Consider the following 13,483-nt stretch of genomic DNA (forward strand, 5'->3'; position numbering starts at 1 on the left):
AAACTTGACAGTAGTCTTCAAGCACGTGCTCTTCCCCATCCTGACCATCTCAAGAATGGCAAGTGTAAGCATCCTCAGAGCAGTTGTGCACTTCTGCTTGGCCGAGAAAGAGAGTTGGCCGCAGCAATCCCTTGTGAGCTTGAAGTAGTCGTCGTGTGCCTCCACTCCCTTCATAATGTGCAAAAAAATGGTTTCCGCATGCGAAAACGGTGATGAAACCATGGATCATCCGGGAAACTAGGTTTGGGAGAAAAGTAGTCCTTGCGGTGTAGCTTGCTCCGGACACCCTGTCCCGGTTAATCACTCTTCTCCCTTTGATTGAGCCCTTGAAGTTGAGAATATGCTCCACTTGCCAGTTCATTTCCTCTTGCATGCTCATGAGCATGATCATGTCCACTTATTCGTTTGAATTTGACGAATCGAAGAACTCATCTTGAATCTGGTCACCTCCGTCGGTCCATACTCCTTGTCTGACGAAGCATTGGAATCCATTGTTTTCCCTAACAAAATCACAAAAATCTGGTCGGACAATGTGTTAAACACATCAAGCGCAATGCGGAGCCAGAGAGTTACCGGACTTACCATGGCATCGTCCGGGCCGGCGACGACGTCCCCTGCAGCAAGGACGGGAGGGCTCCTACGGAGCTGGCAACGAAGAGCCTGGGAATGGCTGCAGAACGGGGGCGACGACGGAGCGCGAGACGGACGACGCGGGGAAGGAAGAAGACAGGAGATAACAAATGGATCCGGCTGGTCTTGGGATGGATTTGGTGCAATTTAAGGTGGGGTCGGGCTGTTGGGTTCGACGTGGCGGGCGCGTCCATATCCGCCCCATATTTGGGCTGATATGATGGATGCTGATACGTCTCTATCGTATCTACTTTTCCAAACACTTTTGCCCTTATTTTGGACTCTAACTTGCATGATTGGAATGGAACTAACCCGGACTGACGTTGTTTTTAGCAGAACTGCCATAGTGTTATTTTTGTGTAGAAATAAAAGTTCTCGGAATGACCTGAAAATCCACGGAGCAACTTTTTGGAATTAATAAAAAATATTGGCGAAAGAATCAACATCAGGGGGCCCACACCCTGTCCACGAGGGTGGGGGCGCCCCCTATGGCGCGCCCCCTGCCTCGTGCCCCCCCCTGAAGCTCCACCGACCTCAACTCCAACTCCATATATTCACATTCGGGGAGAAAAAAATCAGAGAGAAAGATTTATCGCGTTTTACGATACGGAGCCGCCGCCAAGTCCTAAACTCTCTCGGGAGGGTTGATCTGGAGTCCGTTCAGGGCTCCGGAGAGGGGGATTCGTCGCTGTCGTCATCATCAACCATCCTCCATCACCAATTTGATGATGCTCAGCGCCGTGCGTGAGTAATTCCATCGTAGGCTTGCTGGACGGTGATGGGTTGGATGAGATTTACCATGTAATTAAGTTAGTTTTGTTAGGGTTTGATCCCTAGTATCCACTATGTTCTGAGATTGATGTTGCTATGACTTTGCTATGCTTAATGCTTGTCACTAGGGCCCGAGTGCCATGATTTCAGACCTGAACCTATTATGTTTTCATGAATATATGTGAGTTCTTGATCCTATCTTGCAAGTCTATAGTCACCTATTATGTGTTATGATCCGTTAACCCCGAAGTGACAATAATCGGGATACTTATCGGTGATGACCGTAGTTTGAGGAGTTCATGTATTCACTAAGTGTTAATGCTTTGATCCGGTACTCTATTAAAAGGAGGCCTTAATATCCCTTAGTTTCCAATAGGACCCCGCTGCCACGGGAGGGCAGGACAAAAGATGTCATGCAAGTTCTTTTCCATAAGCACGTATTGTTGGGGAACGTTGCAGAAAACAAAAATTTTCCTACTCGTTTCACCAAGATCATCTAGGAGTTCATCTAGCAACGAGTGATTAGATGCATCTACATACCTTTGTAGATCGCGAGCGGAAGCGTTCAAAAGAACGGTGATGATGTAGTCGTACTCGACGTGATCCAAATCACCGATGACCAGCGCCGAACGGACAGCACCTCCGCGTTCAACACACGTACGGAACAGCCACGTCTCCTCCTTCTTGATCCAGCAAGGGAGGGAGGAGAGGTTGAGGGAGATGGCACCAGCAGCAGCACGACGGCGTGGTGTTGATGGAGCTGCAGTACTCCGGCAGAGCTTCGCTAAGCACTATGGAGGTGGAGGAGGTGTTGGGGAGGGAGAAGGAGGCAACCAAAGGCCAGGGCGTTCAGGTATGAAGTCCCTCCTCTCCCCCACTATATATAGGGGTGCCAAGGGGGGGTGGCCGGCCCTAGGAGATCCAATCTCCTAGGGGGTGCGGCGGCCTAGGGGGGTTTCCCCCCTCCCCCCCAAGGCACCTAGGAGGTGCCTTCCCCTCCTAGGACTCTTCCCCCTCTAAACCCTAGGCGCATGGGCCTATGTGGGGCTGGTGCCCTTGGCCCATTAGGCCAAGGCGCACCCCCTTACAGCCCATGTGGCCCCCTGGGACAGGTGGACCCACCCGGTGGACCCCCGGGACCCTTCCGGTGGTCCCGGTACAATACCGATAACCCCGAAACTTGTCCCGATGCCCGAAACAGGACTTCCCATATATAAATCTTTACCTCCGGACCATTTCGGAACTCCTCGTGACGTCCGGGATCTCATCCGGGACTCCGAACAACATTCGGGTTACTGCATATACATATCCCTACAACCCTAGCGTAACTGAACCTTAAGTGTGTAGACCCTACGGGTTCGGGAGACAAGCAGACATGACCGAGACGACTCTCCGGTCAATAACCAACAGCGGGATCTGGATACCCATGTTGGATCCCACATGCTCCACGATGATCTCATCGGATGAACCACGATGTCGATGATTCTATCAACCTCGTACGCTATTCCCTTTGTCTATCGATATGTTACTTGCCCGAGATTCGATCGTCGGTATCCCAATACCTCGTTCAATCTCGTTACCGGCAAGTCACTTTACTTGTACCGTAATGCATGATCCCGTGACCAGACACTTGGTCACTCTGAGCTCATTATGATGATGCATTACCGAGTGGGCCCAGTGATACCTCTCCGTCATACGGAGTGACAAATCCCAGTCTTGATCCATGTCACCCAACAGACACTTTCGGAGATACCCGTAGTCTACCTTTATAGTCACCCAGTTACATTGTGACGTTTGGCATACCCAAAGCACTCCTACGGTATCCGGGAGTTACACGATCTCATGGTCTAAGGAAAAGATACTTGACATTGGAAAACTCTAGCAAACGAACTATACGATCTTGTGCTATGTTTAGGATTGGGTCTTGTCCATCACATCATTCTCCTAATGATGTGATCTCGTTATCAATGACATCCAGTGTCCATAGTCAGGAAACCATGACTATCTGTTGATCAACGAGCTAGTCAACTAGAGGCTCACTACGGACATGTCGGTGTCTGTTATTCACACATGTATTACGATTTCCGGATAACACAATTATAGCATGAATAAAGACAATTATCATGAACAAGGAAATATAATAATAATGCTTTTATTATTGCCTCTAGGGCATATTTCCAACAGTCTCCCACTTGCACTAGAGTCAATAATCTAGTTACATTGTGATGAATCGAACACCCATGGAATTCTGGTGTTGATCATGTTTTGCTCTAGGGAGAGGTTTAGTCAACGGATCTGCTACATTCAGGTCCGTATGCACTTTACAAATCTCTATGTCTCCATCTTGAACATTTTCACGAATGGAGTTGAAGCGACGCTTGATGTGCCTTGTCTTCTTGTGAAACCTGGGCTCCTTGGCAAGTGCAATAGCGCCAGTGTTGTCACAGAAGATCTTGATCGGCCCCGACACATTGGGTATGACTCCTAGGTTGGTGATGAACTCCTTCACCCATATTGCTTCATGTGCTGCCTCCGAGGCTGCCATGTACTCCGCTTCACATGTAGATCCCGCCACGACGCTTTGCTTGCAACTACACCAGCTTACTGCCCCACCATTCAAAATATACACGTATCCGGTTTGTGACTTAGAGTCATCGAGATCTGTGTCGAAGCTAGCGTCGACGTAACCCTTTACGACGAGCTCTTCGTCACCTCCATAAATGAGAAACATTTCCTTAGTCCTTTTCAGGTACTTCAGGATATTCTTGACCGCTGTCCAGTGTTCCTTGCCGGGATTACTTTGGTACCTTCCTACCAAACTTACGGCAAGGTTAACATCAGGTCTGGTACACATCATGGCATACATAATAGAGCCTATGGCTGAGGCATAGGGGATGACGCTCATCTCTTCTATATCTTCTGCCGTGGTCGGACATTGAGCTGAGCTCAATTTCATACCTTGCAACACAGGCAAGAACCCCTTCTTGGATTGATCCATATTGAACTTCTTCAATATCTTATCAAGGTATGTGATTTGTGAAAGACCTATGAGGCGTCTTGATCTATCTCTATAGATTTTGATGCCTAATATATAAGCAGCTTCTCCAAGGTCCTTCATTGAAAAACTTTTATTCAAGTAGGCCTTGATGCTGTCCAAGAGTTCTATATCATTTCCCATCAAAAGTATGTCATCTACATATAATATGAGAAATGCTACAGAGCTCCCACTCACTTTCTTGTAAACGCAGGCTTCTCCATAAGTCTGTGTAAACCCAAACGCTTTGATCATCTCATCAAAGCGAATGTTCCAACTCCGAGATGCTTGCACCAGCCCATAAATCGAGCGTTGGAGCTTGCACACTTTGTCAGCATTCTTAGGATCGACAAAATCTTCCGGCTGCATCATATACAATTCTTCCTTAAGGAAACCATTAAGGAATGCCGTTTTGACGTCCATTTGCCATATTTCGTAATCATAGAATGCGGCAATTGCTAACATGATTCGGACGGACTTCAGCTTCGCTACCGGTGAGAAAGTCTCATCGTAGTCAACCCCTTGAACTTGTCGATAACCCTTAGCGACAAGCCGAGCTTTATAGATGGTCACATTACCATCCGCGTCTGTCTTCTTCTTAAAGATCCATTTATTTTCTATGGCTCGCCGCTCAACGGGCAAGTCAGTCAAAGTCCATACTTTGTTTTCATACATGGATCCTATCTCGGATTTCATGGCTTCTAGCCATTTGTCGGAATCCGGTCCCGCCATCGCTTCTTCATAGTTCGAAGGTTCGCCGCTGTCTAACAACATGATTTCCAAGACAGGGTTGCCGTACCACTCTGGTGCGGAACGTGTCCTTGTGGACCTTCGAATTTCAGTAGGAGCTTGATCAGAAGTATCTTGATCATTATCATTAACTTCCTCTCTAGTCGGTGCTGGCACCTCAGGAACATTTTCTTGAGTTGCGCCATTTTCCGGTTCAAGAGGTGATACTTCATCAAGCTCTACTTTCCTCCCACTTACTTCTTTCGAGAGAAACTCTTTCTCCAGAAAGGACCCATTCTTGGCAACAAAGATCTTGCCTTCGGATCTGAGGTAGAAGGTGTACCCAATAGTTTCTTTTGGGTATCCTATGAAGACGCATTTTTCCGATTTGGGTTCGAGCTTTTCAGGTTGTAGTTTCTTGACATAAGCATCGCATCCCCAAACTTTTAGAAACGACAGCTTAGGTTTCTTCCCAAACCATAATTCATACGGTGTCGTCTCAACGGATTTCGACGGAGCCCTATTTAAAGTGAATGCGGCAGTCTCTAAAGCATAGCCCCAAAAAGAAAGTGGTAAATCGGTAAGAGACATCATAGATCGCACCATATCTAACAGAGTGCGATTACGACGTTCGGACACACCATTACGCTGAGGTGTTCCAGGCGGCGTGAGTTGTGAAACTATTCCACATTTTCTTAAGTGTGCCCCAAACTCGTGACTCAAGTATTCTCCTCCACGATCTGATCGCAGAAACTTGATTTTCTTGTCACGTTGATTTTCAACCTCACTCTGAAATTCCTTGAACTTTTCAAAGGTTTCAGACTTGTGTTTCATTAAGTAGATATACCCATACCTACTTAAATCATCAGTGAGGGTGAGAACATAACGATAGCCACCGCGAGCCTCAACACTCATTGGACCGCACACATCGGTATGTATGATTTCCAATAAGTCGGTTGCTCGCTCCATTGTTCCTGAGAACGGAGTCTTGGTCATTTTACCCACAAGGCATGGTTCGCACGTGTCAAATGATTCATAATCGAGAGACTCTAAAAGTCCATCAGCATGGAGCTTCTCCATGCGTTTGACACCTATGTGACCAAGGCGGCAGTGCCACAGGTATGTGGGACTATCATTATCAACCTTACTTCTTTTGGTACTCACATTATGAATATGTGTAGCATCACGTTCGAGATTCATAAGGAATAAACCATTCACCATAGGAGCATGACCATAAAACATATCTCTCATAAAAATGGAACAACCATTATTCTCAGATTTAAAAGAGTAGCCATCTCGAATTAAACGAGATCCCGATACAATGTTCATGCTCAAAGCTGGCACTAAATAACAATTATTAAGGTTTAAAACTAATCCCGAAGGGAGATGCAGAGGTAGCGTGCCGACGGCGATCACATTGACCGTGGAACCATTCCCGACGCGCATCGTCACCTCGTCCTTTGCCAGTTTCCGCTTATTCCGCAGCCCCTGCTTTGAGTTACAAATGTGAGCAACTGCACCGGTATCAAATACCCAGGAGCCACTACGGGCACTAGTAAGGTACACATCAATTACATGTATATCACATATACCTTTTGTTTTGCCGGCCTTCTTATCCGCTAAGTACTTAGGGCAGTTCCGCTTCCAGTGACCGCTTCCCTTGCAATAAAAGCACTCAGTCTCGGGCTTGGGTCCATTCTTTGGCTTCTTCCCGGCAGCTTGCTTGCCGGGCGCGGCAACCTCCTTGCCGTCCTTCTTGAAGTTCTTTTTACCCTTGCCTTTCTTGAACTTAGTGGTTTTATTGACCATCAACACTTGATGTTCCTTCCTGACTTCTACCTCTGCTGATTTTAGCATAGCAAATACTTCAGGAATGGTCTTTTCCATCCCCTGCATATTGAAGTTCATCACAAAGCTCTTGTAGCTTGGTGGAAGCGACTGGAGGATTCTGTCAATGACCGCATCATCCGGGAGATTAACTCCCAGCTGAGTCAAGCGGTTATGCAACCCAGACATAGTGAGTATGTGCTCACTGACAGAACTGTTTTCCTCCATCTTACAGCTGAAGAATTTGTCGGAGACTTCATATCTCTCGACCCGGGCATGAGCTTGGAAAACCATTTTCAGCTCTTCGAACATCTCATATTCTCCATGTCTCTCAAAACGCTTTTGGAGCCCCGGCTCTAGGCTGTAAAGCATGCCGCACTGAACGAGGGAGTAGTCATCGAAACGTGCCTGCCAAGCGTTCATAACATCTTGTTCTGCAGGGAGAACGGGTGCGTCACCAAGCAGTGCTTGTAGGACATAATCTTTCTTGGCAGCTATGAGGATGATCCTCAGGTTCCGGACCCAGTCCGTATAGTTGCTGCCATCGTCTTTCAGCTTGGTTTTCTCTAGGAACGCGTTGAAGTTGAGGACTACGTTGGCCATTTAATCTACAAGACATATTGTAAAATATTTAGACTAAGTTCATGATAATTAAGTTCAATTAATCAAATTATTAATGAACTCCCACTTAGATTAGACATCCCTCTAGTCATCTAAGTATTACATGATCCGAGTTAAACTAGACCGTGTCCGATCATCACGTGAGACAGACTAGTCAACATCGGTGAACATCTTCATGTTGATCGTATCTTCTATACGACTCATGCTCGACCTTTCGGTCTTCCGTGTTCCGAGGCCATGTCTGTACATGCTAGGCTCGTCAAGTCAACCTAAGTGTTTGCATGTGTAAATCTGTCTTACACCCGTTGTATGTGAACGTCTGAATAAAACACCCGGTCATCACGTGGTGTTTTGAAACAGCGAACTGTCGCAACGGTGCACAGTTAGGGGGAACACTTCTTGAAATTAGTATGAGGGATCACCTTATTTACTACCGTCGTTCTAAGTAAACAAGATGCAAAACATGATAAACATCACATGCAATCAAATAATAAACGTGACATGATATGGCCAATATCACATAGCTCCTTTGATCTCCATCTTGGGGCTCCATGATCATCTTGTCACCGGCTTGACACCATGATCTCCATCATCATGATCTCCATCATCGTGTCTCCATGAAGTTGCTCGCCAACTATTACTTCTACTACTATGGCTAACGCGTTTAGCAATAAAGTAAAGTAATTTACATGGCGTTTCTTGATGACACGCAGGTCATATAAAAGAATAAAGACAACTCCTATGGCTCCTGCCGGTTGTCATACTCATCGACATGCAAGTCGTGATTCCTATTACAATAGCATGAACATCTCATACATCACATATAGATCATTCATCATTCATCACAACTTTGGCCATATCATATCACAAACCACTTGCTGCAAAAACAAGTTAGACGTCCTCTAATTGTTGTTGCAAGTTTTACGTGGCTGAATTAGGGTTCTAGCAAGAACGTTTTCTTACCTACGTTAAAGCCACAACGTGATTTGTCAACTTCTATTTACCCTTCATAAGGACCTTGTTCATCGATTCCGCTCCAACTAAAGTAGGAGAGACAGACACCCGCCAGCCACCTTATGCAACTAGTGCATGTTAGTCGGTGGAACCGGTCTCACGTAAGCGTACGTGTAAGGTTGGTCCGGGCCGCTTCATCCCACAATACCGCTGAAGCAAGAAAGGACTAGTAACGGCAAGAAAGTTGACAAATCTACGCCCACAACAAATTGTGTTCTACTCGCGCAAGAAGAACTACGCATAGACCTAGCTCATGATGCCACTGTTGGGGAACGTTGCAGAAAACAAAAATTTTCCTACTCGTTTCACCAAGATCATCTAGGAGTTCATCTAGCAACGAGTGATTAGATGCATCTACATACCTTTGTAGATCGCGAGCGGAAGCGTTCAAAAGAACGGTGATGATGTAGTCGTACTCGACGTGATCCAAATCACCGATGACCAGCGCCGAACGAACATCACCTCCGCGTTCAACACACGTACGGAACAGCCACGTCTCCTCCTTCTTGATCCAGCAAGGGAGGGAGGAGAGGTTGAGGGAGATGGCACCAGCAGCAGCACGACGGCGTGGTGTTGATGGAGCTGCAGTACTCCGGCAGAGCTTCGCTAAGCACTATGGAGGTGGAGGAGGTGTTGGGGAGGGAGAAGGAGGCAACCAAAGGCCAGGGCGTTCAGGTATGAAGTCCCTCCTCTCCCCCACTATATATAGGGGTGCCAAGGGGGGGTGGCCGGCCCTAGGAGATCCAATCTCCTAGGGGGTGCGGCGGCCTAGGGGGGTTTCCCTCCCTCCCAAGGCACCTAGGAGGTGCCTTCCCCTCCTAGGACTCTTCCCCCTCTAAACCCTAGGCGCATGGGCCTATGTGGGGCTGGTGCCCTTGGCCCATTAGGCCAAGGCGCACCCCCTTACAGCCCATGTGGCCCCCCGGGACAGGTGGACCCACCCGGTGGACCCCCGGGACCCTTCCGGTGGTCCCGGTACAATACCGATAACCCCGAAACTTGCCCCGATGCCCGAAACAGGACTTCCCATATATAAATCTTTACCTCCGGACCATTCCGGAACTCCTCGTGACGTCCGGGATCTCATCCGGGACTCCGAACAACATTCGGGTTACTGCATATACATATCCCTACAACCCTAGCGTAACTGAACCTTAAGTGTGTATACCCTACGGGTTCGGGAGACAAGCAGACATGACCGAGACGACTCTCCGATCAATAACCAACAGCGGGATCTGGATACCCATGTTGGCTCCCACATGCTCCACGATGATCTCATCGGATGAACCACGATGTCGAGGATTCTATCAACCCCGTACGCTATTCCCTTTGTCTATCGATATGTTACTTGCCCGAGATTCGATCGTCGGTATCCCAATACCTCGTTCAATCTCGTTACCGGCAAGTCACTTTACTCGTACCGTAATGCATGATCCCGTGACCAGACACTTGGTCACTCTGAGCTCATTATGATGATGCATTACCGAGTGGGCCCAGTGATACCTCTCCGTCATACGGAGTGACAAATCCCAGTCTTGATCCATGTCACCCAACAGACACTTTCGGAGATACCCGTAGTCTACCTTTATAGTCACCCAGTTACGTTGTGACGTTTGGCATACCCAAAGCACTCCTACGGTATCCGGGAGTTACACGATCTCATGGTCTAAGGAAAAGATACTTGACATTGGAAAACTCTAGCAAACGAACTATACGATCTTGTGCTATGTTTAGGATTGGGTCTTGTCCATCACATCATTCTCCTAATGATGTGATCTCGTTATCAATGACATCCAGTGTCCATAGTCAGGAAACCATGACTATCTGTTGATCAACGAGCTAGTCAACTAGAGGCTCACTAGGGACATGTCGGTGTCTGTTATTCACACATGTATTACGATTTCCGGATAACACAATTATAGCATGAATAAAGACAATTATCATGAACAAGGAAATATAATAATAATGCTTTTATTATTGCCTCTAGGGCATATTTCCAACACGTATGACTATATTCGGAATACATGCCTACATTACATTGATGAATTGGAGCTAGTTCTATGTCATCCTACGTTATAACTATTACATGAGGAATCACATCCGATATAATTATCCATCACTGATCCAATGCCTACGAGCTTTTCACATATTGCTCTTTGCTTAGTTACTTTACCGTTGCCACTGTTACAATTACTACAAAACTGCTACTGTTACTTTTGCTACTGTTACCGTTACTTCCATACTACCTTGCTACTAAATATTTTGCTGCAGATATTAAGTTATCCAGGTGTGGTTGAATTGACAACTCAACTGCTAATACTTGAGAATATTATTTGGCTCCCCTTATGTCGAATCAATAAATTTGGGTTGAATACTCTACCCTTGAAAACTGTTGCGATCTCCTATACTTGTGGGTTATCAAGACTATTTTCTGGCACCGTTGCCGGGGAGCATAGCTCTATTCTTTGAGTCACTTGGGACTTATATCTGCTGATCACTATGAGGAACTTGAAAGACGAAAGAACTAAAATTTATCCCTCAACTACGAGGGGAGGTAAGGAACTGCCATCTAGCTCTGCACTTGATTCTCCATCTGTTATGAGCAAGCTTGCAACACCTAAACCTACTCCTGCTATTAATTCTAACATGTCGCATGTTACTGATGATGCCACTTCTGCTATGCATGATACTTATGATGAAACTACTTATATGCCTGATAATACTGTGCTATTAGGTGAATTTCTTGATGAACAACTTTCTAGGGCTAGAGAGGATGAAATAATTAAAACTGATATTATTGATGAAAGTGATGATGAAGATTCTCCCCCTAGATATGAATTGCATGTTGTTCCTGAGGGTTATGTTATGGATGAAGAAACTGCTAGAGATTTTCTTGCTTGCAATGATAGATCTGATCTTAAGAAGTTATTAGCTAAGCTAAAACAAAAGTCTCTTAATGCTAGAATGAAATATGACCCTGCTTTTGCTACTTCACCTATCTGTGTTACTGATAAGGATTATGATTTCACTATCGATCCAGAGATAATTACTTTGGTTGAATCTGATCCTTTTTATGGCAATGAATCTGAAACTGTTGTGGCACATCTTACTAAATTGAATGATATAGCCACCCTGTTCACTAATGATGAGAAATCTTGCTACTACTATATCCTCAAAATATTTCCGTTCTCATTAAAGGGTGATGCTAAAACTTGGATTAATTCTCTTGATCCTGGTTGTGTGCGTAGTCCCCAGGATATGATTTATTACTTCTCTGCTAAATATTTCCCTGCTCATAAGAAACAAGCTGCTTTAAGGGAAATATATAATTTTGTGCAAATTGAAGAAGAGAGTCTCCCACAAGCTTGGAAGAGGCTTTTCCGATTACTTAATGCTTTGCCTGATCATCCTCTTAAGAAAAATGAAATACTTGACACCTTTTATAATGGACTAACCGATGCTTCCAGAGACCACCTGGATATTGTAAGTGCATCTAGTGCCCCTTAGTGATTTTGGTGTATTGAAGACTTATAGGTTAAGTAACTGATGCGTTTGTGAGTGTACATAGGTCTATAAGTCTAGGAGGAGTTTGATATTTACAGAGAAAGTCGACCCCTAAAAATGAAGTTCTTCGACTGAAGACTTTGATATTCTGAAGACTTTCTGAAAGTGAAGAAATTGGTGTGACCTTGAAGACTTGATATTCATTCGAGGAATATGAAGCGTGAAGACTTTTGTTTTCGTAGTTTCATTTTCTCTTTCTTGAGTCATAGGAAACACCGTACTGTTAAAGGGGGTCGAGGAAATACTAAGGAAAAATTTCCATGTGATGCTCAACTCAAAATCCTACACCTACCAATCCTTTCGAGTGAAGCCATTGGAAATCTCATACAGTTCAGTCAAATTCTTCAGTGACAGAGACGCAGTTCTTCTGGTCACTGATGACTTTGGTCTGACTGAGGAGTTAGGAATTCGCCAGTGCGAATTGCCTACACAGTGAGGAACATGATAGCCCTGAGGACTTTGAGAGTCAAATTTCCGACCGTTGCTGTGCTGCGCGCCGGCGGACCAAAATATCTTATCCACCTAACGGTCATATCATTGAAGGGCATTTATGTCTTATCATGTCGGGCTGCTCCCTAGGCTATAAATAGCCGCCCCCTACAACCACTAGTTGGTTGGCTGCTCCGAGAGAACTTGACACTTGTCATTTGAGAGCAACCCATCCTCCGAGGACTTTGAGCGAAAATCATCAAGTGAGGAAAATCCCAAAACCAAACCCCCACAAACCCAAAGTGATTGAGCATCACTGAAGAAATCGATCCTGCGTGGATCCGACGCTTGTTACCTTTGAAGACTGTGCTTCTTCCAGACGGTTAGGCGTCAAGGTCTAGAGCATCCAAGAGGAATTGTGGATCGCCGAGTGACCAAGTCTGTGAAGGTTTGGAAGTCACCTGAAGACTTACCACGAGTGATTGGACGAGGCCTGCGTGGTCTTAGTTCAAGGAGAATACGGTGAGGACTGGGTGTCCTGAGTTGCGGCTCAGAGACTGGGTGTCCGGGACTGTGTGTCCTCGAGTTTAAATACTCAGCCGCTCCAACCAGACGTACAACTGAGACAGCAGTTGGAACTGGTCTACCAAATCATTGTCTTCACCAACTGACTGGTTCTATTTCCTCAACTCATTCATTTCCTCATTCTGTGTTGCATGTTGTTCATATCTGTGCTTGAAGACTTTGACTGAAGACTTTCACAAATTCCTCAGTTCAATTTCTTCAGTCTGTTTGTCTTCATCTTGTTATCCTGTGTTTACGCTTTCCGTACTCTATTCTAGTCTTCATTTCATCATGCTGACT

The sequence above is a fragment of the Triticum aestivum genome, chromosome 5B, assembly GCF_018294505.1.
Source record: "Triticum aestivum cultivar Chinese Spring chromosome 5B, IWGSC CS RefSeq v2.1, whole genome shotgun sequence".
Classification (NCBI taxonomy): domain Eukaryota; kingdom Viridiplantae; phylum Streptophyta; class Magnoliopsida; order Poales; family Poaceae; genus Triticum; species Triticum aestivum.